Source organism: Cupressus sempervirens, chromosome 6, assembly GCF_028749045.1.
Source record: "Cupressus sempervirens isolate cs-2001-9-10 chromosome 6, ASM2874904v1, whole genome shotgun sequence".
In the NCBI taxonomy this organism is placed as follows: domain Eukaryota; kingdom Viridiplantae; phylum Streptophyta; class Pinopsida; order Cupressales; family Cupressaceae; genus Cupressus; species Cupressus sempervirens.
In genome coordinates, this window is record NC_143123.1 from 31,321,759 (window position 1) to 31,348,249 (window position 26,491).

Genomic DNA, 26,491 nt, shown 5'->3' on the forward strand with positions numbered 1-26,491 from the left:
GTTTAGCTTAACCATCTACTATAATTTCCCTTGAAGTGTGTTCTTATGTAGTTCTAAGGGACATGACTATATTCATTATAGTAGTGACAACTTTTCCTGGTGTTGTAACCCGAATTGTAGTAGTGTGCATAGTTGTTTCTCCTTGCAAGCTAATTAGATTTCCACATAGGCTTTGATCTACACTCAAAAGCTCTATGTCCATACTTTTTGTAGTTATAGCAGTGACCTTCAAATCTTGGTATCCTCATGAATTTGGTTCTACAGTCTTGTGTTGAGTGTCCTTGCATGTTACACTTGTGAAAATAACCTTGGTTTTTGGATGTGTCATGCTGATTGGTCTTTCTACTCCTACAAACAATAGCAGTGGGCCCCTTTTTATCACAAAAATGACAAGTGGGTTTGGTGTTCTTACCTTTATTGTTCTTTTCTATTGCAGTCTTGGATGATTCTCCTTGTTTAGTGCTGGTGTAACCAAGCCCTGAAGTATCATTACTAGCCCTTGCTGATTTCAGCAATTGTTCAAAGTACCTGAGAGCGTGATTTGGTTTGTTGTAGCTTTCCACTACCTCCTTTTCTCTCTTTAGTTCATTCTAGAGATCTTAATGTCCTTCATGTTTAGGTCATGATGAGCATTCATCATTTGACTTAAGGTGTCTAGCTGCATGTTTGAGATCTTTTCAAACTCAATTGTCTTCTCCCCAAGTCTATTGGTGAGATTTCTCTTGTCATCTTCAAGAATGGCTCTATCCTCAATTTCTCTCTTCTTTTGTTCAGTTATTTCACATAACATTATTGCTTGTGATTCTTGTTCCATATTAAGAGATCTTATCTCTTTTACTTGAGATCTATTTTTCTCCATCAATTCTGCTATTGCCGCATCAAATTCCTTAGAATCTCCATTGGAAAATACTTGTGTGGTATCAATATCCTTGTAATGTATGCTAGTCTTAGCTATGGCTACCTCCTTTCTTCTTTTAAGGATTTTCTCAGTTCCTCTCTAGCTCCTTCTACTTTATGTAGAGCTAATTGCACATCAATCACCTGATTGCCAATATTCTTCCCAAGTTTGAAGACTTCCATCTTCTGAACTTTTTATCCAAACTACTAGGCTTCTCCTTGTGAGAACCAAATCTTTGATAACAATTGTTAGAATGTTCAAATGGGAAGAGTACTTCTAAGAGGGGGGTGAATTAGAAGTAACCAATTGTTATTCTTTTAAACCTTCATTAATCTCATAGCTGAAAGTAAAGTATATGCATGTAAACATATAAACAAACATGAAACGAAAACATGCATCAACACATGAAACAAGAGATTTGGTAACCTAGAAACAATTTAGGAATAAGAAGGTAAAACTAGGGTGGGGATGACACCCACAAAAAATGCTACAGCAATATGTTCAACCAATTTTGATGGTTTGCCTTATCAAAAGACTACCTTGTTAAAGGCTTTACACTATATCAATAGTGACATGGTTAGAGGATTTACAAACACTTTACATGAAGTGTCACCTATTAAAGGATTTATAATAGGTTGTTAAACCCACCTAATACATAGGTTTTTCATCACCTTCTCCAAAGGTTTTCCTACCTAGCTATTAGGCTAACCTATCAATATAGGATTTCAGCATCTAATACAATGGTGAGAAAGTATTAGAACATTTGACCTAATAGAGTGCAATCCTAAATTGCTAGATTTAGGTACTAGATCTATTCTTCATGTTCTAATCCTTGCTTGATCTTGTCCTTTTATGTGTCCCATGTACTATTCTCATCAACTAGATATGAAACTGCTATACTATACCTCTAACTCTTTCCTTCTTCACTCTAAAATTTTGCTATAATCTCCCCATACACTATTCTCTTCTTTTGTTTTAATGGAGTTTTTAACCTCCTTTTAAATATTATAAAGACTTAGGATTGGATATGGATCTACAATCCACATTGAACCTCAAATTCCTACTCATACCTTGCATTTTTCTCATTGGTTGCATGCCTTCTCCATTTTTCTAATTCGTTACATGCAGATTGCATAGGGAATGTATATGATTCATACTTATCCTTTTTCCTTTTTGAAATCTCTCTATATCAGCTCCAAAAATGGTTTACATTTGAGTTTTTAAGGGCACAAACTCATATGCTGATTCTATGTTACTCGACACATAATGGATTGCTAGTGCTCAGCACATACTACCTAGATTCCTTGGCACCTATTACACTTTGTCTCGTTTGGCACTTACATGATTATGGCTCATTTGACATATACTAAATTCTAGCTTTCTCGACATCAACTATGACTTGGCACCTATTTGTCACTCAACATTTATATACTACTCAGCACCTTAAGTCACTCGACACATGTTAAAATACTAACTCGGCACACAGATTGTGGCTCGACATATATAGTGTATTCGACTTCAATACAAAAAAATGCTTAACTATGTTGACACTGTAATGTCAAAACTATCTAAGACCAACAAGAGGAGGCCAATATTGAGGCCAAATTAATACAGATTCAATCCTCCATTACTCCACATCGAGAAGTTCTACATAAGGAACTTGCCTATGTAGAAAATTTTTTGAAGAAAGACCCAAATCTTTCTACCTTAGAAGGCCTTGTACATCTTGCAGTAGAGATAGTCATCCAACACAAATAACTAGAAATAGCATTGAACAATTGGGATGCTTCTCTAAAGATGATCATGGAGGTAAATAAAACTTTTTTTGGCTATATATTCTATTCATCCTTAGGACCCTTTGACATAAGTGTCAAAAAGGGGGAGAGATAATAAAGAGGGGGATATGCATTATGAAAATAAGAATGATGGAGATATAGTTACTACATTCTTTCACAGAGGTAACAAAGAATATCCAAAGGGGGAGATATTCAAATTTTGTGAAAGTAATAAGGATACAACCAAAAAGGATGTAAAACCTACAAGAAGATGTGAAGATGTATCAGAAAAAATAGGGTACAAATAGATATAGAGTACATACAAGGAAAATAGTATTAGATACATCAGCATGAGAAAAACTCAGTTAAAGAATTTTGGTTACATAAATGGCACATCAGCTCAGGGGGAATTACAAGATTTTGAGGTATACTAATTTTTTTCTAAATTCTTTTTTATATTCCAAATAGAATATGTAGTATACTCATAAAGATAATATTTATAATGCTTAGTTAAGTTTTTTTGCCAGTCATGTCAAAGGGGGAAATTTTTGGTCTTAGATAGGTTTTGATAATTGAGTGTCAACACACCTAACCAATTCTCAAGATGATGCTGATTATAACACATAAGTCAAGCTATAGTGTGTGGCGAGCCAAAGAATCCAATAGGTTTCGAGTGAACATCAAGTGCCGAGTGAAGTTGAAGTGTCAAGTAATAAGTTATGCTGAGTCACTATAGATGCCAAGCATAGTATAGATGATGAGTGAAAAAAAATTACTATAGGAGCCAAGTGAGAAAAAATTCCTATATGTGTCAAACATTAGCAACTAGTAAGTGCCATGTAACAAGGAATTAGCACATGAGTTTTTATCTTCACAAACTCAGATGTAAACCATTTTTGGAGCCAACATAGGATGAGTATCAAAGGATCTTGAAGATAAGATCAAATATTTTGTATTACTTATGTAATCAAAATGTAGCCAGTAAGAAAAATGGAGAAGGCATGTAACCAATAGGAAAAGTGCGAGAATTGAGCGAGAAATGAAGAGTAAATATTGATCATAGATTCATACCTAACCCTAAGTCTTCAAAATCTTTAAAAGGAGGACAATACCCCATTATATGTGGATGTGTGATAAGTGTATGGGTGAATTATAGAAAAGTTCAGAGGGGTGTTTAAAGACTGAGAAAGAACAGGGCAACATTTTAGCATTTAGTTGATTGAGAACAAAGTATTAGAGTTTCAAGGAGAGACATATTAAATCAAGAAAAGATCACACTAGATAGAGTAGAATAAGGATCTAGAATCAGCAATTAAGGATTGCAATTCATTAGGTCAAGACATTCTACTATACTTTCTAATCATTGTATTATAAGAATGAAAATCCTATGTTGATAGTTTGGCCTAACAATTATTTTTGGTTTAATAGCCATATCATAGATCCATAACAAGATTGTAAATCCTTTAACAGGGTGGCATTCCAAGTGAATGTTTGTAAATCCTTTAACTAGGTCACTTTTGACAGGGTGTAAAGTCTTTATTAGGATAGGCCTTTCACAAGGTAGACCATTGGAAGTGGCCAAACTTTGTAACCTTGAATAGTTACATATATTTGCAGTGATACTTTGTGAGTGTCATCCCCACCCCAATTTTACCTTCTCATTTTGGAGGGTTTTTAGGTTACTAAATCTTGTGTTATCTATTTTCATGCATGTGTTTGCTTTCATGTTTATTAGATGGATTAGATGCATGTGAAAGATCTCAGTTTAATGGTTTTGAAAAGGTTAAAGTTAGTTACTTCTAATTCACCCCCCCCTCAAAAGTAAACCTTCCCGCTTGTAGATTCCAATAGTAAAGACATTACGAAGGAATGAGAACAAAGGAAAATATTCAAGGAAACAATAGTGAGTGTGATGAACAAATTTTTAAACCTTTTTAGTAGTGTAACTATCAACATCTCTAGAAAAAATATTAAATATTTATCAAAATGCTAATTTCCATGAAGACAATGAAATGGTATTGAACTTAATATTCATGTTCATTTCTATGCCTTTGTGGTAGGTTTAAAGAAAGTGGAATCATTTCCTATGTAGATGGAATAAGTAAAAGAATGTCAAGTGGCAAAGTATGATCATGACAATCTTTGAAATCATTCTGACTTTTCTTTCAACAAAGCACAAAAATAGTGCTCAGTCCAAAAAAGTGAAAAAATACATGTGAGAAGACTATGTAGTAGTTATGTGCAAATGGAATAGAGGTGTCCAATTGAGATCAATGATTGATTAAGGTATAATGAAAAACCTCTTAAAAGATAGTTTACTAATATATCACATACATTGTAGTCATATGGTAAAAAGCATGGAGAACCTTTATGGTAGAGGTATATAAGAACTAATTTAATGGATCATATGATAGTGAATTTAACAAAAAACAAGACATAGTGAGACAACAATCTTAATAAATCTAGTTTTCATGTGCAATAAAATAGAAGACATTTAGTACTATTTATAGTAGTCGTAATAAAATTAAAATATTTCAAGGATCTTTTAACAAAACACCTAGTTTTGTATGTGCAAGATGACTCACAATCAAATACTACAATGAGTTCTAAAGTTGTGAGTTAGTTCATAAAGGGATAACCACGAATGAACAATCATAGTTCTAAAGATATGAAGAGGAGCTCCAAATTCCATTTAGGTGGTGATAGGTTGGTAGTTTGAAGAAAGTTATTATCTACTGCTATTTTTTCAATGTTGAGCTCTATCAGAATAAATTTACAAGTTTCAACTAGCATGAACTAAGAATTCAACAAAGGCTTTCAAATATTTTTGCATACATGTCAGTGCACTAGTGATATATGGTGATTTTGAGGCTACACTATATCAATATATTATTATATTGTTATGAAAAATGGTTATCTAATGAATAAGAACCTAACAAATCTAGAGGTCCAAAGATGTGCAATAGTCATAGCACTAAGGATAAGACATTGAAATAGTGAGGTTTTCCCTTTGGAGAATGTGACAGTTATAGCATTATGGCAATAGTAGTGTTAAAGAATATGACAATAGGTGCTCCAAATTCATGACCTAAATGAGAAAAGGGATTCCAAAAGATGTCAAAACAATGAAGTTCATGGTTGTCTTGTTGGTGATATGAAAGATGATTTGTATAGTAGACAAAGTGTCAAATTCAAGAAGAAGAACAAAAAGGTTTAGGAAAGTCATTTGTCACAGGTGAACATGGGACATGCATTCCATTATCTTAAAGCACTAGCATAATACACTTTTAAGGATATTAATGCCATGAAAGTGGAGCCTTAAGCTAAGAGACATAGATTGAATGAGGTCAAGCAATAGATATATGAAAGTTCTTTGTAAGAGCTAAAAAAAATTAGATACTTTCAGCCTCTATATTCACCATGCATTAGTTATGGTTTGTGACCAAGTTTTGAAAGGTTTTGTAAATTTTTTCAAAGATAATTGTTTGCTATGAGTTTTAGAGTTGTTTATCATGAAAGGGCTACAAGTCTTTTCTACACCATGGAAATTCCATGGTCTTCTAGATTTCAAGGCTATAGACCCTAATGTATTATATTGTGCAATTAGGGGACCTAAAAGTGAGTGCAAAGAATTCTTTGACCAAGCCCTAAGTGAGATAGGCAATTCCCATCTAGAGATTATAAACAAAGAAAGAGCTCTCGAGAGAAAATCTTGAAGAATGAAGACCTGCCATTTAGAGGGATTGAAGAGGAGTATGAAGAGGTTCTGACTTGTGGAGGAGGAGTCTTGATGAAGTGGGGAAGGTGTCTTAAAATTGGGGACAATAGGTAGCCACAAAAACCCTACCAAAGCCTCAATTTTTCTATTTTTGTTGTATGGCCTATACACACCCTGAGACCCTAAAAATACTTGAGCATGTGTCCTATGTATCAATTGTTCTTAAGGCTAGAGGTATTGAAAATCTAAGATAAAGGATCTATTGGCCCTAGAAATCTAGGTGGAGGCCTAATCAGGGGCTATCCTTGTAGCCCTTTTATGAAGAAATCTTGAAATCGGGTACAAACCAATTATTGTTATCCATTCAAGCATAGTACAAGTGTTCCAATAACACCTTAGGACATCAAAAAAACTATGGTTGGATTGGGGAGTGCTATGATACCCTAGTAGATCTAGAGAACCTTTGGTGGGATATTGTTCATAGAAGAGTAAGGAAGTGATGCTACAAGTTTTGATCAGTTAACCTAGTGAGGAGGTTGGGCAAGGTTAGGGGATGTTCTAAGTAGCAAGATATCCTATAGACCACATAGGTGTATAGAAACCACCAAGATCCACATATAATATATAAGGTTGCACAGGGACGGGGTACTTGGGGTACTTAGGGTATGGGTATGGGTACAGGTATGGGTATGGGTACATCTATTTATTATAATAGGGGACAGGGGTACTTGGGTATGTCAAAGTTTATTTTTAATTATAATTTTATATTTATAGAAAACATAAATTTATGAGTCATGAAAATGATTTTTCAAATCAAGAATGGTGATAAAGTTTGCAAATGTAATATATTGTTTTAGTTTCAAATTTGTGATATGTTTATAATAATAATTTATGATAAATGTTTAGATTCATAACATAGAAGGAAAGCTTTAAACATGAACAAGAATATCATAAATCATATGACAATGACATATTGGAAATGATAAATTTCTAGCTTTAACACTGATAAAGTTTATTGTTGATCAATATTGTATCAAAAATTCAAATTGATTAGGTAGTGAATTAAGCTTGATAAAAAAAAAATATAGAAGCAAAAATTTAAACATGAACAAGAACATAAATCATATGACGATGAAATATTGGAAATGATAAAATTATGCTTAAATAGTATAAAGTTTATTGTTAATCAATATTCTATCAAAGTTTCAAATTGATTAGGTATTGAATTAAGTTTGATAAGAAATGAACTGACACACAAACAAAAAAATGAAAAAAAAAATCTGAAATCTCAATCAAGCTCCTTAGCTATGATGCTCTCCACTAAGTACCAAGTACTTGGGATAAGTGTACCTGGTACTTGGGTATGTGGGTATGATTACCAAGGGTCTAGGTACAAGTACCCATGCAACCTCATAATACATTATGATAACCAATAATGTCATACATGAATGAACATATAATATATTATGATAACCAATAATGTCATACATGAACAAACATATAATATATTATGTTAACCAATAATGTCATACATGACGAAACATATAATATATTTAGATAACCAATAATGTCATACATGAACAAACATATAATATAAAATGATAACCAATAATGTCATACATTAAAAAACAAATAATATATTATGATAACCAATAATGTCATATATGAACAAACATATCATATATTAACAAATAATGTCATAAGCCTAATAATGTCATGCATCAAATAAATGTTATAAATCAAATATAAAATGTCACATATACATCAAATGTATATCAAACATGTCCATGGACATAAAATCCAACATATATGTCTATTGATGCCTATACATGTATGTCTATCAACTATATCTTCTCCTTACCATGAGGGGAACAAAACAAATCTATAGAGGTCTTCGATCATCATGTGGAGGGAGATGATGGTGATGATGGGCTCTTCCTCACATGCTCGCTTGTCCTCTTGTTGAGGCTCTTCTCTAACTTAAGCTGATACAAAAAAAATAGATATGAATCAATAATTATTATACATTGAAATCAAATATATGTACACATAAAATTAATTACTTTCTTATTACCATCAAGTAGTTGCTCTACAAGTCCACCTTGAAGGCTCGTCGATGATTGGGTGTAACAAGACCCTACAAAAATTCAATTAATATAATCAATTATAAATAACATTAGAAGTTTTGATACTAACTATTATAAAAACAACTAAAACCAAGAAAATTCTTGCATACATACCTCAATCAATGTTTGTAAACTAGTCATAGATGCAACCACTCCATGATTGATGACTGCAAAAGATGAGAAGGAGTCTTAGATGTCAAGAGCTACATGTCATACAATACACGTTACATGTAACATGAAACATGAAACAAATATAATAAAATAAATTAAATTAATGTGAAACAAATATACCTCTATAAAGCTTGTATAACGTCTAGGCTTAGAGTCCATAGTGAATGTCGAGGGTCTTGTAGAGAATTGATGCACATGAATAATTTTTTTTATCAATCCTTCATATGATGACTTAATATGTGTGTGTGTGTGTGTGTGTGTGTGTGTGTGTGTGTGTGTTAATTTAAATCATTAAATTGATACATACCTTTGGACTCATTGTCAAGACAAAAAATGGGGTCGAGGGATCGCTACTAGGGGCCACCAACACTCTGACCTTGAATTTTGAACAATGTAAATACATGCTAATTAATTAGTCATTCACTATACATATAAAATATTATAATTGTAATTTACCTGTGTGTCAATGCCAAATGTTTCATTCAAGAACTGATTAGTAATGAGCCCATCATCCACACCATCTCCAACATGATTGAAAAATGTGCACAAGGATCTACATGATGTGCACATGTGACCATGATGTGCAGAAGGCTCCTCTTCAACTAATGGACTTGTGAAATGAATGAGCATTTGTGTCAAAGCATTAATAGTACCTAGAATGTTGACCTCTACATGTTCCTTCACAACTGAAGGAATAGTTACATGCTCATCATGTGGCTTGACTATAGGTTCCCTAGCTACCTTAGGGTCATGACATGCCTCCAACATCTCAAATGATGACTCCACACCTCTACCTTGAGATTCTAATATATCAAAATAATTGGAGATCTCCCCAAGGGAAAACTCACAATACAATTTCCTTAAGAAATACATTGGTACCTCGTGATTATTGCAGGGAGGGGCATCAAAAACCATCCACCATCTAAGCCAAAAATTATTTCTAATACCATCATGTATGCACCAATGGAGGGGGAACCATTTAGTTGACTCTCCAACAATATTTTGTTCACTAGGATTTCTAAACAATGTACAAATTCTACCTTTTAGTATTTTATTTTTATATTTTTACATCTTCATATGTTAATTTGTTTGGATAATATATTTTTCATTCATCCCTCTTAACTCACCAAATATCTAATTGACCACTAACAGAAGCTATGCGGGTCTTAATGGACTTGAGGGAGGATGCCAATTGAGCTCTTATTGGATAGGTTTGTCCACAAGATTTCAACCTACCAATTAGTGCTTCCAATTCATTTTTGTCTCTTTCTATTTCATTTATTATGTTTTCTTGTGTGCCAGGAGGAGGTCTTCCAATTGGTGTAGGTTGCAAAATTTGTTCTTCCTGTTGTGGAGGGTTTCGATTCTCAGCTTGTTGAGGATTTTGGTTTTGATCTTCTTAGGGATTTTCTAGTTCATTATTCACATTTCCTGATAAAAAATCAATTGATATATATATAAATAAACAAATTTAAAGAAAATTTAAGAAAAACCTACAAAACAATACAAAAAACATATAAAATAATGCAAAAAGAAGGTTAGACAACATATGGCATGCTCGTGATCTCAAACTTCGATGGTGAGGAGGCATATAGACAAGGCAGATGGCAAAAACCTTCAATTTTCTCAAGTCGTGTATGCACTATGAGGAGGGGAAGTTGGAAATGAAGAAAAAATGAATGGGCTACGGGTATGCATCCCATTTATAATAATTCAAGTTTTCTAAAAGTGCATATGCACTATAGCACGTACGCACTATTGAAAGTAAGGAAAAAAAGGTGTCACCTTTTTAATGCACTATTGAAAGTGAGCTCTGCTAGAAGCTAACCCTGTCAACATTTACAAAACACACTATTAAATGTGACCTTGTTAAAGGATTTAATCACCCTATTAGGAGTGGTCTTGTTAGAGCACTTTATATAATTCCATTACAATGACGCCTTCATTAAAGGATTTACTTATGACTGTTAGGTCAACCTTTCTTAAAGGATTTTAAATACTAATACAATGGTTAGAAAGTAACATTAGGTTTTATCTTATTAATACAAGTCACTTTCCAATTATAGATCTTAATTTGGCTCAAATATTGATTCATTGTCTAGCTTTCATTTCCATCTCAATCTTTGATTCACTTAGCAACCCTTCAAGTGATCACTCTTCACCTTTTTTCAATTCTTTTGAGGCTTCTTCTTTAGTTCACTAGTCATTAAAATCAACAACTTCTCCAACCTTTAACAACATAGAAAGTTATCCCATGTACCTCCTTGAATAGGAAACTCTAATATTTTGTAGCTTAATCACCATCATAGATTGTAGGTTTAGGTCAGATTCATTGAATTCTTATAAAAAAATTTTCTCTTCTTTCTATTCTAGAAACTTCTCCAAAATTCTCCTTGAATTCTTGCATAGAAACATGAAAACATGGTTTCCCTTCATGTAAATATTATAGGTCATCCATCATTATCTTCAACATGCTTTCTATTTCCCAAGAAATTAACTTTTTCAGCTAGAAATTATATTCCTCATAAACTATTAAAATGTTGTCCCTCATCAATCACTATGTTTTGACACTCAATCATCACTAGATTACTCAGTCGCTACTATATTTCTTGTACAACACATATACTGCTCTTCATTCAATATTTATGCTCGATCAATATTGTTTTTTCTCAATACCTTCTATGGCCCGGTCGACACTAGCATCATTGACACATGTATTACAAGTTCCTCACTCTTTTGCTCTATTTCTCAATCAAGCATATGCATTTGATCTATCTTTGATTACTTCTTCAGGGATTTAGTGTAAATATCTTCTTCTTTTATAGTATGAATTAGCAATCACTTTATCTTGTCAAACTCTAATTAATCAAGTGCTCATTTGTAGTTTACTCTTTATAAGTCAAGCTTTCATCTTGGTTCTTTTATTATGACCAACTTCTCAAATCCTCTTCATTAATAAAATAGATATGACACTTACATTGGATTGATAACTATCTCACCATTAAGGTTTTCCATGAATGACAACATAACAATTATTTGAATAGTAGTTTTTGACAATTTCACTCTTTGGCATTGATGGCAACACATGTAGTTACCATGCAATCCCAAAACTTGTACTAAATTAAGAAAATTCCTAAAATAGGACTATTTACTTCAACTTGTAAAATAGTCTGGTCAATGCATTTGATGCAGGGCACCATTAGATCTTAAATATCCTTGTCTAGGGGAATCACTGCTAATTTATCTCTAAGATATTCATGAGCATATTTAGGTAAAGGTTTAGTGAATATATCTATTATTTTCTCCATAGTATTTACATAGCCCACTTTTTCTTATTTGTTTTTAACTAGATCTCTCAAGTAATGATACTTGATAGAAATATCTTTAGTCTTCGTGTACATTACAAAATTCTTTAATATGTTAATATCACTAGTGTTATCATAATATATAACAACTACATCCATAATTTCATCTTTCAACAATTGTTTGATCCCTATGATATTGGAAAAATGTACTATTGCTGCTACATATTCAACTTTAACTATTGATTGAGAAATATAGTTTATCTTCTTGCTTGTCCATGAAATTAGTCTTCTTCATAAAAAAAATGCACCTCCACTTCTGCTTTTTCTATCATAAATATTTCCTACCCTGAGCTACCTAATGCACTTCCCCCAAAACAAGATATCCAACATCATATTGACCTTATTCTAGGAGTAAGTCTTCCAAATCAAGTGACATACAAAATGAGTCTGACATAGCATGCAAAACTAGACAAAAAGGTGACTAAGCTCATACAAAAATATTTAGTATAGGAAAGCATGAGCTGTTGTGATGTCCCAGTGTTATTAACCCCAAAGAAAGATATAATGTGGAGGATGTGCATAGACAATAAAACATCAATATGATAACCATCAAGTATCATTTTCCTATCCCATGTTTGGTTGACATGATGAATGTTCTTATTGGAGCAACATATTTCTCTAAGATTGATCTATGAAGTGGGCACCACTAGATCCACATCTGAGAGGGGGATGAGTGGAAAAGTGCTTTCAAACATAGGAATCATTTGTATGAATGAAAGGTTATGCATTTTGGTTTATCCAACACACCTAATACTTTTATGAGACTCATGAACACTATGTTGCATTCCTATATTGGTAAGTTTGTAGTAGTTTATTTTGATGATACATTGAATCTTAGTAAGGGAAGGAAAGAACATTTGCAACACCTAAGGATTATATTAGGGATGTTGAGAAGAGAAGAACTCTATGGTAATTTGAAGAAGTATAGGTTCATGCAAGCAAGTTTGGATTTTCTGGGGTCTATCATTTCTACAGATAGTGTCAAGATGGATCTAGAGAAAGTTTGAGCCATTCTTGAATGATGTAGTCCACATAGTATCACTGAGGTGAGAGGTTTTCATGACTTGGCTACTTTCTATAGAATTTTCATTCATAATTTTAGTAGCATTGTAGCACCTATGGCAGACTGCACTAAGGGCCAAGAGTTCTCATGGACTAAAGAGGTTGAAGAGAGTTTCCAACACTTGAAGAAGGTCACTAAAGCTCCAATACTAGCCCTACTAGATTTTGATAAAGTTTTTGAAGTGGACTGTGATGCCTCACATGTAAGCATTGGTGCTATATTCAAGCAAGAAGTTAGAACCATTGCCCTTTTTAATTAAAAACTAAATAATGTGCAAAAGAAATATTCTACATTTGATATTGGACTCCATGCAATTGTGCAAGCTTTGAGACATTGGAAGCATTACCTAGTAGCCAATGGAGTTTTGTTTTTTTACAAACCATATTTCTCTAAAATACTTGAACACACAAAATAAATTGAATAATGGACATGTAAAATAGGTATCTTTCCTATAGGGGTTTACTTTTTTTATGAACCATAAATCAGGGAAACATAATCAAGTTTTAGATGCCTCGAGCAGGTGAGTTATTCTTCTGACCATCATGGAAACAAAAGTGGTTGGATTTTATGTTATCAAAAAATTTTATGAATCTTATAGTGACTTTGGGAATTTTTTTATTAGTTGAAGAATCCAGTACCTCGACACATAGACACTATTCAAGGTTATTTATTGAAGGGGAAGAATTTGTGTGTTCCTTTAGGCTCAATACTAGAAAATATTATTAGAGAATTTCACATAAGTGGTATGACTAGGCATTTTGTGATGGAGACAAGCCAAATAACAGAATGGACACAATAGGAAAGGGAAAATTTTATTAACTATCAAAATATGCTAGTACACTTAGTGCAGAGCAAAAAACTTCAAAACATGCCCTATGGGCTTACAATAGCATAATCTAGAGATAAATTCTTCTCCCAGTACCTTCTCTCAAACTCCACTCCGAATTGCCTTTTACAATGCCAGAAATGTTCTTAAATAGACCCTGAAGGGTTAAGGATTAGGAATAAATTCTAGAAAGTTCTAGTTGGCATCCACCAACCAAATAAAAGGCTCTAGAAGTCACATTAGAAGTCGGCACAAAATTAGAAGAATCCAAAAATAGTAACCGAACTTCTGGGAGGCATAACTTTTGAACCGTAGCTCCGATTGACGAACCATTTACATTTTCGGAAAGCTCTCGAAGCGCTATATAGCCCTATGGAATCGCTTTGCCCATCCCCCATTTTTAAGCCCTATTCAAGGTCATTTAATGCCCTAAACTTGACTTTGAAGCATTCTTAGGATGTCTCTAAAAATTGAAAAATTGCGATAACTTTCAAACTGTGAGGCCTTTTGACCTGATTGTTTTTCTAGAATGCTCTAAATTATAATTACAATAATTCGACCAACTTACATCTTCTAGTTCACCAAAATGATGGCTCAATTACATACTCCTATTTTTTCAGCATTTACACGTATCCCAAAGTGTTCAAATACTCTAACCTAGAACACTGATAGTGGAATTGTGAGAGTTGGTACCTTTATTTGACCCAAATGGGTATCCAAAAATGAAAAAACATGAAACAAAAACTAAGTGTAAGTACATCTTTTTGGGTGACACAAGATTGCCCTTATACCTCTGGATGCTCCTACATCAGACATGAAGGATAGATTGAAAAGTGACCCTGTCACTTTATGAATAGTAGAGGAAATCCCAAATGGGAAACCTTAGTTGTTGATATCCAAGTTGTGTCCTCTATCGACCATCCTTTCCACTTGACCAGATACTCTTCATATTGCCTATTTCTGGTACTCCTACCCACATGACTATCCAAAATCTCCTCTATCTCCTCCTTCTTAGAAGTAGGAATTGGACATGGCTCTAACAACAGCTCCTCATCTGCACCATCATCATGATACTCTGTTAAATTTGCAATGTTGAAAATAGGAGAAATGTGAATTCCATCTGGCAACTCTACTTCATATGCATTTCCTGAGTCATGTTTCTTCATAATTTTGCAAGGGCCAAATTTGTTCATCTTCAGCTTATTGTAAGTATCGGCTGGAAATCTTTCTTTTCTTAAGTGTACCATGACTAGATCCCCTACTTGGAACTCCTTATGTCTTCTCCTTTGATCAGCCCTAGCTTTATACCGTTGTTTCATCTTGGTAATGTGTGCCTGGACCTCCTCATGTAGATGCTTGATATATTCATCAAATTCTTCTAGTTTAGCACTTATCCTCTCCCATTGCTCTATTTTCCTCAATTCTGGTGCAGCCCTTGTGCTACTTCCATATACAATTTGGAATGGTGATCTACCAGTACTCCTATTTATAGAGTTATTGTAAGAAAACTCTGCTTGTGGTAGAATCAAATCCCACCCCTTGGGCTTATCCCCAACTAAACATCTCAATAAATTGCCCAGACTTCTATTTACCACTTCAATCTATCCATCAATCTACAGTGATGTGAAGAACTGAACTTCAAGTCTATTCTCAACTTCTTCCACAATGTTCTCCAGAAATACCCCACAAATTTAGTATCTCTGTCAGAAACTATACTCCTTGGGAGACCATGTAGTCTTACCACCTCTCTGAAAAACAAGTCTACAATGTGGACAACATCATGAGTTTTGTGGCATGGAATGAAATGTGCCATTTTGGAGAACCTATCAACCACCACAAATACTGAGTCATTACCCTTTTGTGTCCTCGGAAATCGAAGAACAAAATCCATACTTATGTCCTCCCATGGCTTTGATGGAATAGGCAATGGCTGATATAGTCTAGTATTGTGACTAAATCCCTTGGCCACTTGACAAACCTGGCAATTTTGTACAAACTTCTTCACATCCTGTGACATTTGAACCCAAAAATAATGTTCTTTGAGAATAGCAATGGTCTTATCTCAACCAAAATGTTCTTCTATCTCTCCACTGTGTTTCTCCTTAATCAGATTTTCCCTCATGGAAGTCCTTGGAATGCATAATTGACTACCCTTGAACAACATACCATCATGAATAAAATAGTCTAGCCACTTGGTTCTATCTACAACAACAGGCTCTTTACAAGCTTTCCATGCTTTAGAAAAATTAGGATCCTTCGGGTATAGATTCTTGAGTTCATCAAACCCAACTACTTCAACTTGCATTACTTCTTGGCTTAATACAGCCCCAATAGCACTGCCACTAGCGTCACAATCCACCTGGAACACCTTTCTAAAATTTGGAAGTGCCAACCTAGGTTGTTCTATCACCTTCTTCTTCAGCATTTCAAAACTTCTCACAGCTGCTGTAGTCCATTTGAACTCTTTTCTATCCCCTCTTATTGTATCAGTCAGGGGTGCACATATGCCACTGAAATTCTTAATGAACTTCTTGTAAAAACTAACTAGACCATGAAATGATCTTACCTCAGTAGCAGACCTTGGAGTAGGCCATTCTAAGATGGCTTTTATCCTCTCTGGATCCATTTTGAGACCTTTAGGTGATATGACCTACCCCAAGTAGACTAATTCCTTTTTAGCAAAGGTACACATCTTCAGATTAATTAACAATTTCTCTTCCCTCAACTTCTCAAGAACACTATGAATATGCAATAAATGTTCTTCCAAAGTCTTGCTGAAAATTAAAATATCATCCAAATAAACAATAACAAATTTTCCCAAGAACTTCTTAAATACCTCATTCATAAGCCACATGAAGGTGCTTGGGGCGTTCGTCAATCCAAAGGGCATGACTAATCACTCATAAAGACCCTCCTTGGTCTTGAAGGTAGTTTTCCACTCATCTCCTTCTTGAATCCGTATCTAGTGATAGCCACTCTTGAGATATATCTTTGTGAAGTACTGAGATCCACTGAAGTAGTCCATAAGATCATCCATTCTTGGCAAAGGAAATTGATACTTGATGGTTATCATATTTATAGCTCAAGAGTCTGTACACATCCTCCACTCTCCTTCCTTCTTTCGTGCTAGTACTGTAGGTACTGCACATGGACTCAGGCTCTCCCAAATTAAACCCTTCCTCAATAGCTCCTAAACCTATCTATTTAGCTCCTCCTTTTTAGTAGGATTCATCCTATGAGCAACCTTGTTAGGAAAACTAGCTCCTAGGATTAAATCTATCTAATGACTGATTTGCATTATTGGTGGCAATCCTTCTGGAACATTATCAGAGATGGTGTCTCCAAACTAACCTAGTAAATTTGAGACTTCAAGTGGTATTTCAGTACTACCTTCTTTATCTTTCCTAGGAATCAAAGCATAGCACATATGCAGATGTTTCATGCCATCTAAAAACTTCCTTGCATCAACAAGACAAATCCTAGCACTGCTACATAACTTTTCACCTTCCTTTTTCATGGGCTTTAGTTTGTGGAAAACTCCATCCTTTTTTAGAGAGTATGTGTTTGCATGACCATCATGTACTGCATGCCTATCAAACTGCCATGGTCTACCAAACAATAGATGGAAAACATCCATTGGAATAACATGACAGAGAACTTCATCATGGTAACTCCCAATTGTGAAGTTCACTAAACATTTTTCGCTTACTAGGACCATATGATCATCCTTCACCCAAGTGATCTGATAGGGTTGGGGGTGTTTCTCCTTCTTGAGATTTAGCTTAGAGACCATCTCATCTAATACCAAGTTATTAGTGCTACAACCATCAATGATCACATCACAACATTTATCCTCACACTTGCACTTGGTATGAAATAAACTCCTCCTTTGCCTTGGTTCAATCTCACCACTTAGTAGGACCCTCTCATTTACTAAAGTCTCTCCTCTTTCTGCATCCTCTTCCATTTCCATGTCCTCTACCTCTTCCTCTCTAATTTCCAAAATCTTGATCACGGGAGCGGTTGAAACCCTCATTCCTCTGGTTCCTGCTAGTACCCACATCTTCATTTTTCTTTCGGGTTTCATTTCAGCCTCTAGATGACCTACCACTACCCCTTCCTCCTCAACCACACCCTCTTTATGTCCCTTCAAACCTTTTATTTAGCTTCTCTTCAACTCATAGGGCAAATTGGTATGCCTCCTCAATGCTGGTCATTCTTACTAGACTTAATTCCTCCTGGATGCTAGGTCACAACCCATTGATATAATGAGAAACCTTCTCCTTATTTGCTTCTGCATGCCCTGCTCTAATCAGAAGTCAATAAAACTCCTCTGTATATTCCTAGATTGATTTTCCTACTTGCTTTGACCCATGCATCTTCTTAAACAAATCAAGCTTGTAGTCAATAGGAATGAACTTCTTCTTTAGTTTGTCCACCATGCGATCCCACCTTGTGATTTTCTCCTTTCCTTTTCTATTTCTTTCTAATTGAACCTCTTGCCACTAGATTTGTCATGGCCTTTTAATTTGGCCTTTGTAAACTTAACCCTATCTAGGTCCCTGATATCCTCATACTCAAAGTATTCTTCTAGTTCATTGATCCAATCGATCAACTCATTTGGTTTCAGATTTCCTGAAAATACACCCCATCAATTGCAGGTCTTTTACCAAACTTAGTAATGGCCCTAGAAAGCCTTTCCTCTTCTTGATTCAAAACTTCCCTATCAACTTCCCCTTCTAGTCCAATTTCTTCTTCTTCATTGTCATCCTCACTTTCGTCACCTGCAGTAACATTTGTTCCTCTACGGAGCTCCTCCTGCAATGCTTGTACCTGCCTTTGGAAGGCTCTAACCTCCTTAGGATTAATAGCTCCGACCCTTCCACCATGCTCATTTTGTGGAGGAATCTTCTTAATTCAAACGCACAATCACACATTCCTAGTGCAAACTGTCTCACAGTCAGTGCTCTGTCTACACACTCAGGAAAACCTGCTCTAATACCACTTGATGGAGACAAGCCAAATAACAGAATGGACACAACAAGAAAGGGAAAATTTTATTAACTATGAAAATATTCTAGTACACTTAGTGTAGAGAAATAGACTACTAAACATGCCCTATGGTCTTACAATAGCATAATCTGGAGATAAATTCTTCTCTTAGTACCTTCTCTCAAACTCCACTCTGAACTGCCTTTTACAATGCTAGAAATGTTCTTAAATAGACCCCAAAGGGTTAAGGATTAGGAATACATTTTAAAAAGTTCTATTTGGAATCCAACAACCAAATAGAAGGCTACAAAAGTCACATTAGATGTCGGCACAAAATTAGAAGAATCTAGAAACAGTAATCAAACTTTCGGGAGGCATAACTTTTGAACCGTAGCTCCGATTGACAAACTATTTACATTTTTGGAAAGCTCTCAAAGTGCTCTATAGCTCTATGGACCAGATTTTCTTGTACCCCATTTTAAGCCCTATTTAAGGTCATTTAATGCCTTAAACCTAAGTTTGAAGCATTCTTAGGATGTCTCCAAAAATTGAAAAAATCGATAACTTTCAAACTGTGGGGCCTTTTGACTTGATTCTTTTTTTGGAATGCTCTAAACTATAATTACAATCATCCAACTAATTTAAACCTTCTAGTTCACCAAAATGATGGCTCAATTACGTACTCTTATTTTTTTGGTATTTACATGTATCCCAAGGTGTTCAAATACTCTAACCTAGAACACTGATAGTGGAACTGTAAGAGTTGGAACCTTTATTTGACCCAAATGGGTATCCAAAAAAGAAAACACATGAAACAGAAACTAAGTGTAAGTACATTTTTTTGGGTGACACAGGATTGCCCTTATACCTCTAGATGCTCCTACATCATTTTGGAAAGGATACAATAATATATCTTAGGCAATATGGTTATTTATTCAAAGGGAAGAAGTCATGTGTTCCTTTATGCTCAATACGAGAAAATATTATTAGGGAATTTCACAAAAGTGGTATGACTGGGCATTTTGGGAAGGATAAAATAATATCTTTGGTAGTAGATAAGTACTACCAATCAAAGATGAAGCGAGATATCATTAGGTTTGTAGAAAGGTGTCAAATTTGTCAAGTGGCCAAGGGGCACTCCCAAAACATTGGATTGTACATGCCATTACCAGTACTAGTAGGACTATGGACAAACTAGAGTATGGATATTATATTGGGACTACCACATACACAATGAGGTAATGACTCTATCTTTGTAGTTGTGGATAGATTCTCAAAAATGGTTCATTTCATTTCTTGTAAGAAAACTACTAATGTCACTAAGGTGGTTGAGTTATTCTTTTATGAAATAGTCAGATTGCAAGGGGTCCCAAAAATGATCACCTCTAATTGAGATAATAAGTTCTTGAGCCATTTCTAGAGGACCTTATGGAAGAAGATGGGGAAAAAGATGGGGACAAACTAATGGACAAGCAAAAACTATCAATTGTACTATGGGTAATTCATTGCGATGTATTGTTGGAGAGCAACCCAAACAATGGGATTTGGCATTGCCCTAGGTAGGTATTTCTTATAATAGCTTAGTAAATAGGTCAACAGGAAAGTCACCATTTCAAGTTGTTTATGGTCATAATCCTTAGGCTATTCTTGATTTGGTAAAAATTCCCTTGGGTGACAGAGTCAATGATGATGGAGAACCTTTTATAGAGAAACTCTACCAGTTGTAGGAAGATATAAGATAGAAGTTAGAAGACAATAATTAGTGGTACAAAGCTTTCAAAAATTCTACTAGAAGGTATCTGGTTTTTAGTACAAGTGATCTAGTGATGGTTTATCTCATAAAGGACAGGTTTTCTACTAAGACTTATCATAAATTGAAATATAAGAAAATTGGTCCCTTGAAGATTCTGAAGAAGATTAATGATAATGCTTATGAGGTAGAGCTCCCCAGTGGTCTTGATATATCTCCTATGCTGAATATTAGGATGCAGTAGAATAGACACATACTATTCCTATGAAGAAAAGGGATAAGGTTGCATATATTCTAGACAAGAAGACTGTTCAAGCTTGTCAGGGTGACTATAATACATATCTTGTATAGTGGAAATGGTTGGCACCAATAGATAGCACTTGGATTATAGAATGAGATTTGGAAAAGCTAGAGGAGCCTAAATACAAGTAGTTTGAGAACTAAAACTTGTAGGAGTTGTGTTCTTTTCAAGCAAGGGAGAATGATGCAAGAGCATCTGAGCGTCATAAATTTTGACTCATATGTGGGTTTTGGCTGAAATTTTATAGGCATTTGTGTGAAGAGGAGTTATTAGGATTGTCAATATAGTTGATCTCAATTGATGGCTATTTCAATATTTTTTTAGGAGCTTGAAATATCATTGTGGCCTCTAAAATTTGATTTTTGTGGTTTTTTTTTTAAATTTTTTAGAAAGTTTTTTTCCTAATAAATCTTAAATCATGTTCTTGATTTCATAGATTAGTTGGAGAAATTCATCTTTCTCTAGTTGGGGGCTTTTCTTAGGATAAATCTGAAATCGTAGGATGGGTTTTGAAAATTACCAAAAAAGGAAAAATATGTATATCCCAAATATCTACCAAATATGGTGATTTTTTAAATTGTAATAAGTATTTATTTTTATTTTATGGAGAGGAGAGGAGAGTTGGAAAATTTTAATGAAGAATCTAGCATTTTGAAACTTTTATGTTGTGTAATTTTCTGAGTTATTATTCTGAAGGGATTTTAAGGCTACATAAATAAAGTGTGGTATTTGTAATATCTTACTATATGTTTATACCATTATTTCTAATCAAATAAAAGGTCTTTCTCATAAGGAACCAAATAAAATTTGCAAGGGGGTTTCATGTCAAGAGATACATCAAGATGAATTCAATTAGTGGAAGAGAAATGTTTTAACTTTTGATGTGTCTTATTCAAATGTTCTTCTCTCCAAGCTAATTGAATTCTCAAGAGCACTACCATGTACACCTAGTAGAGGAGGTTAAACTATGTGATCCTATGCATATATGGATAATGGGCCTCATGAAGAGTTATATGAAGGTTTTAAAATAATTTGTGAGGAACAAGGATTGATTGCAAGGGTCCATGGTTGAGGGGTGCATGGTTTTCAAGAAGATGCTTCATTTCACTAAGTACTTACCTAAATTAGATCTTGAAGAACTATAATTATGGAATTATAAAAACCATGAATAATTTGATGGAGAAAAATTAGAGGGTCAAGGGATTTCAAAGAGGATATTGTTAGTCTCCCTAAGTTTTCTTGTCTATTAGTGTCAAACACTTAGTCATAAATAAGGCAGGGTCAATCAATCATCACTGCAATCAACTTACTCTATATAGGTTGAGTCATGTAAAGAATTCTAAACAATTATGTATATTCAAAGCTCTATAGGAGTTGACAAAGTCTTTGGTCATCAAGTACATTGAATTTCAAGTAGACAATGAACATAGATGTAGACTTAGTTAAGGTTGCCCATCAAAACTATTATGTGCCATGTAATATAGAATGACCATAAATAACTAGAATAGTACAAAATTTGATGTAAACCATTTTTAGTTGACTTGTACATGAAATTTAATGATTGCAGAATTTTTAACAATGGGTTTTACACATTTTGACATGGGTTGTGATCCCTGTGAAAAATGAGCAACCAATCATATGAAGAGGAAGAAAAAGGGAAACATCTATATTGTTGATCTTATTCAAGAAAACTATAAATTTCTATAAATAGGAAGATCCAAACGTTAACTTGATATTCATAGTATGATATTATAGAACATAATGTAAACTATGCGAAGAAGTTAATTATTGGACGTTGCAAGAGAAAGTTATGAAGAACATAGTTAGTGACCCAATGAAGCAATGAAGGACATAAAAAATATATATCATATAAGAGATCATATTAGAGGTTGGAAGGAGGAGATATAAAATTAGCATTATAATTGTAGACCAAAGGATTAGACATTGACTTAGCTTTAATAGATTGAATCAGAGTAAATCTCTTAACAAAGTGGTTTAAAAGATCTTTTTATAAATTTCTAAATCAAATCCTTACTTCATTGTAAGTGTACAATTTTTTAATCAAGGTAGACCTAATAGACATAAATCCTTTAACTGGGTAGACACCTCGAAAGATAGATCATTAGACGTGATCAAACTTGTAGTCCAAATAGCATAACTTTATTAGTATAGTAATGAAGATTTGTGGGTGTCATCCCCACCATAGTTTAATCTTCACCTTGCAGCATTTCTAGGTAGCCAAAATATTTTGTGTTATGTTTTTATATTTCATGGATGTGATACTTAGCTAGATTTATTTTAGCATTTGATATTTCAAGTTATGTTATGCATAAACTAGATATGAGGTGGTTAATTTTTTGTGAATGTAGTTAAGTTTTATTGAAGGACAATTTTTTTATAAATCCTAATTCATGCCCCCACCACTCCCTGCCCATGTTAGTATCCTAGTTTCCCATTAACTTCCATATATTAGTATTAGAGAAGATTTCTTTTCAAATAAGTCTAACATATTAAGAGTTTAGATCTTAGAGATGGAGGCTTACAAATTAAAAAAGATTATTACTGATCAAGTGATTGACATCCAACACATACTAGAACAATTTGAGCAGCAAGAGAGGAAATGAGAAAATCCCTAAGAAAGAGGTTATATATGGCCATTCAATAGAATGAAAAACTTTACCAAGAATTCAATACACAATGATAAATTAACATTAGAAATTCCAATGAAAGTGATACAACTAGTGAAAATCTACTAGAGAAGAATAGTATCCTGAATGAAGAAGTCCAATGACTAAAAAGAGATCATGAAATTAAGTTAGTAAGACTATGCGAAGTTACCAAACAAAAGAAGAGATCTGAATGAGACAAAGTTTTGGCTAAGGAAGAAAAAGACAAAATCACTATTAGACTTTAAGAAAGGTCATATGAGGTACAAAAGCTACAAACAATTGGCTAAACATGATGAATCAACTAATACTTACAAATCAAGAATTAAACAAGAAAGACATGAAGATAGAAAATCTAAGGTCACAAAGTGACCAACTGTGGAATGAATTAAGATCTGAGAAAGAACTTGGATAAATAATGAACAAGCCTAATGAAGGATTAATATACTTTTTAGAATTGATGAGATTACCTAGGTCATCTAGCAATAGGGTATATACAGAAACATTCATCTACTGAGCAAGTAGAATATGGCAAGAGTGGAAAGCTAGAGAATGCAAAATAAAAAGTCAAACCTACATGATATCTTAGTGGTAAACTTGGACATGCTGTGAATATTTGCAAAGGCAAGAATGGTATACAAACCCCTAAACCTAAGTTTATTGGTAACTATTTTTATTGTAAAAAATAAGGACACCAAGTACATGAATATAGATCAAAGATGAGAAATACGCCTACTATACCTCATCATTTATGTATTTTTCCATTATAATTTCTAATGTGGTTTTGTAATTTTTAAAAATAATTTGTAATGCTTTTCTAAATTTTAATATCATATGCATCAATGAATCCAAGAAAATGAGGAGGAGGAGAAACATCACCTTCTGCACAGTCAAAACCTCCACCCATAGTGACACAAACACAAAACTCCCTACGTATTGTGATGCAAATAGAAAACCCTCCACTCACAGTGACACGAGGTCATAAATGTTGATCTCAAATTGGTTTTGACTAGTGAGTGTCTATAAACTTGATTCCTTTACTTAGTTCATGCCTAATAAGTAGTATATGCCAAGCACAACATGTATAAGATAGAGCATGCCAAGTCCATAGTGAGAGATGAGTCACTCATGTGTTGAGTCACTCAAATGCCAAGTAGACAATGTATGCTAAGTGATTTAGGAGATGAGTTAGGAATGGATGATGAGTCATGCAGATGCCACATCACAATATAAAAATTAGTATATGTCGAGCATTAGAGGCTCTAGATGATGAGTAACACAGTTTTGTCATAGTTGTTTGTATTGGCACAAAATAATATGTAAACCATTTTTGAGCTGACTTACAAATTGAATTACAATATTTTGGTGATAAGAATGAATCTTAAGTTGAAATCCCTATGAATTACATGTATCAAATTAGGTGAAGGGAAGGTTTAAGTGGCAAAATAGATGAATCATATTTGCTGATTCATACCTAACCCTATGTCAGCTAGGTCTTCTTAAGGAGGACAAACCTTAAACTTCTTATGTGTGTGCAAGGAGAAAAAAGAGAAGTTTGCATGCATAAACTATGACATTCATGGTGACCAAGGTATAATGATCTAAAATTGCATTGTAGAATCAGTTAAAGGATGATAGAGCAAGGAAATAGTGAACAAAAGAGAGACATCTAATCAAGAAGGATCAAGAATACATTAGTTTAGAGGTGATATGTTATCAAGCAAAAAAGTGCTAACTACAGGATCAATGCTGAGACATTCTAATAGGTGAATCAGTTAAATCTCTTAATCGAGTAGTCCTAATAGAATGTATTGAAATCCTCTAACAAGGTGCTTACTTAATTGTGGGTTGAAGTCCTTTAACAAGGCACACTTTTAATAGGATTTTTAAATCCTTTAATAGGGTAAGACTTAACAGTCTTAGTAAGCCTTTAACGTGGTAGACCTTTCACAGGGTAGATCATGTCTCATGATTAAAAATTGTAACCTACTTTAGATACACTTTATTACTATGTTACTGAAGATTCGTGGGTGTCATCCCCACCCATTTTTAGCTTCTCATTAGAGGGTTTCTAGGTAATCATATCTTGTGTCATATATGTGTGAATGCTTTTGAATGTTTTGTTGCTTTACATGGCATTTCAATTTACTTATTAAATGTATGAGATGGATGTGTGGAGAATGTTTTATGGGTCAAAGTGTAAAGTACTAATTCACCCCCCAACCCCATCTTAGAAGTTTACCTTTCCTATTGTAATTGCAACAAGAAAACCCTCCACTCAATGTTCCCATTCAATAAGCACTACCACCTATAAAATCTCCATGCATACCATTACATCATTTAAATACTACACAAGAGGAACTAATAAACCTCCTTTCACAAAATATTTCTCATATAACCCAAATAGTCAATAGGTTGTGATCATCTACACTTTCTTAGCACTCAATCCTAGGGAATACACTTGAACAAATGGCCTAGAATACAAATGAAGTGTCTAGGGAGGTTACAAAATGGGGTTTATGTAGGAATAAGTGTCATGTGTTTTATGCTAATGGGTTATCATATCAACAAGTGAAAGATAAGGACATAAAGAAAGGTACTATATGTTCTCTTTTCATTGATCCTATATATGAATTCTCCCTATCACACACAACCAAAACTTTTCCTATTCATTGGTGCACTCATACTAGGATGAGATCATATTTTTGGGATAGGTGGAATATAGTATTTTACCTAACACCATGTAATAATTATGAGGTGCCACTATATTTTTTTAGAAATCTATATTGGGAGTTCATCCTTGGTGAGAAGCCAAATTACTTTGACATCTATGAGTTCCC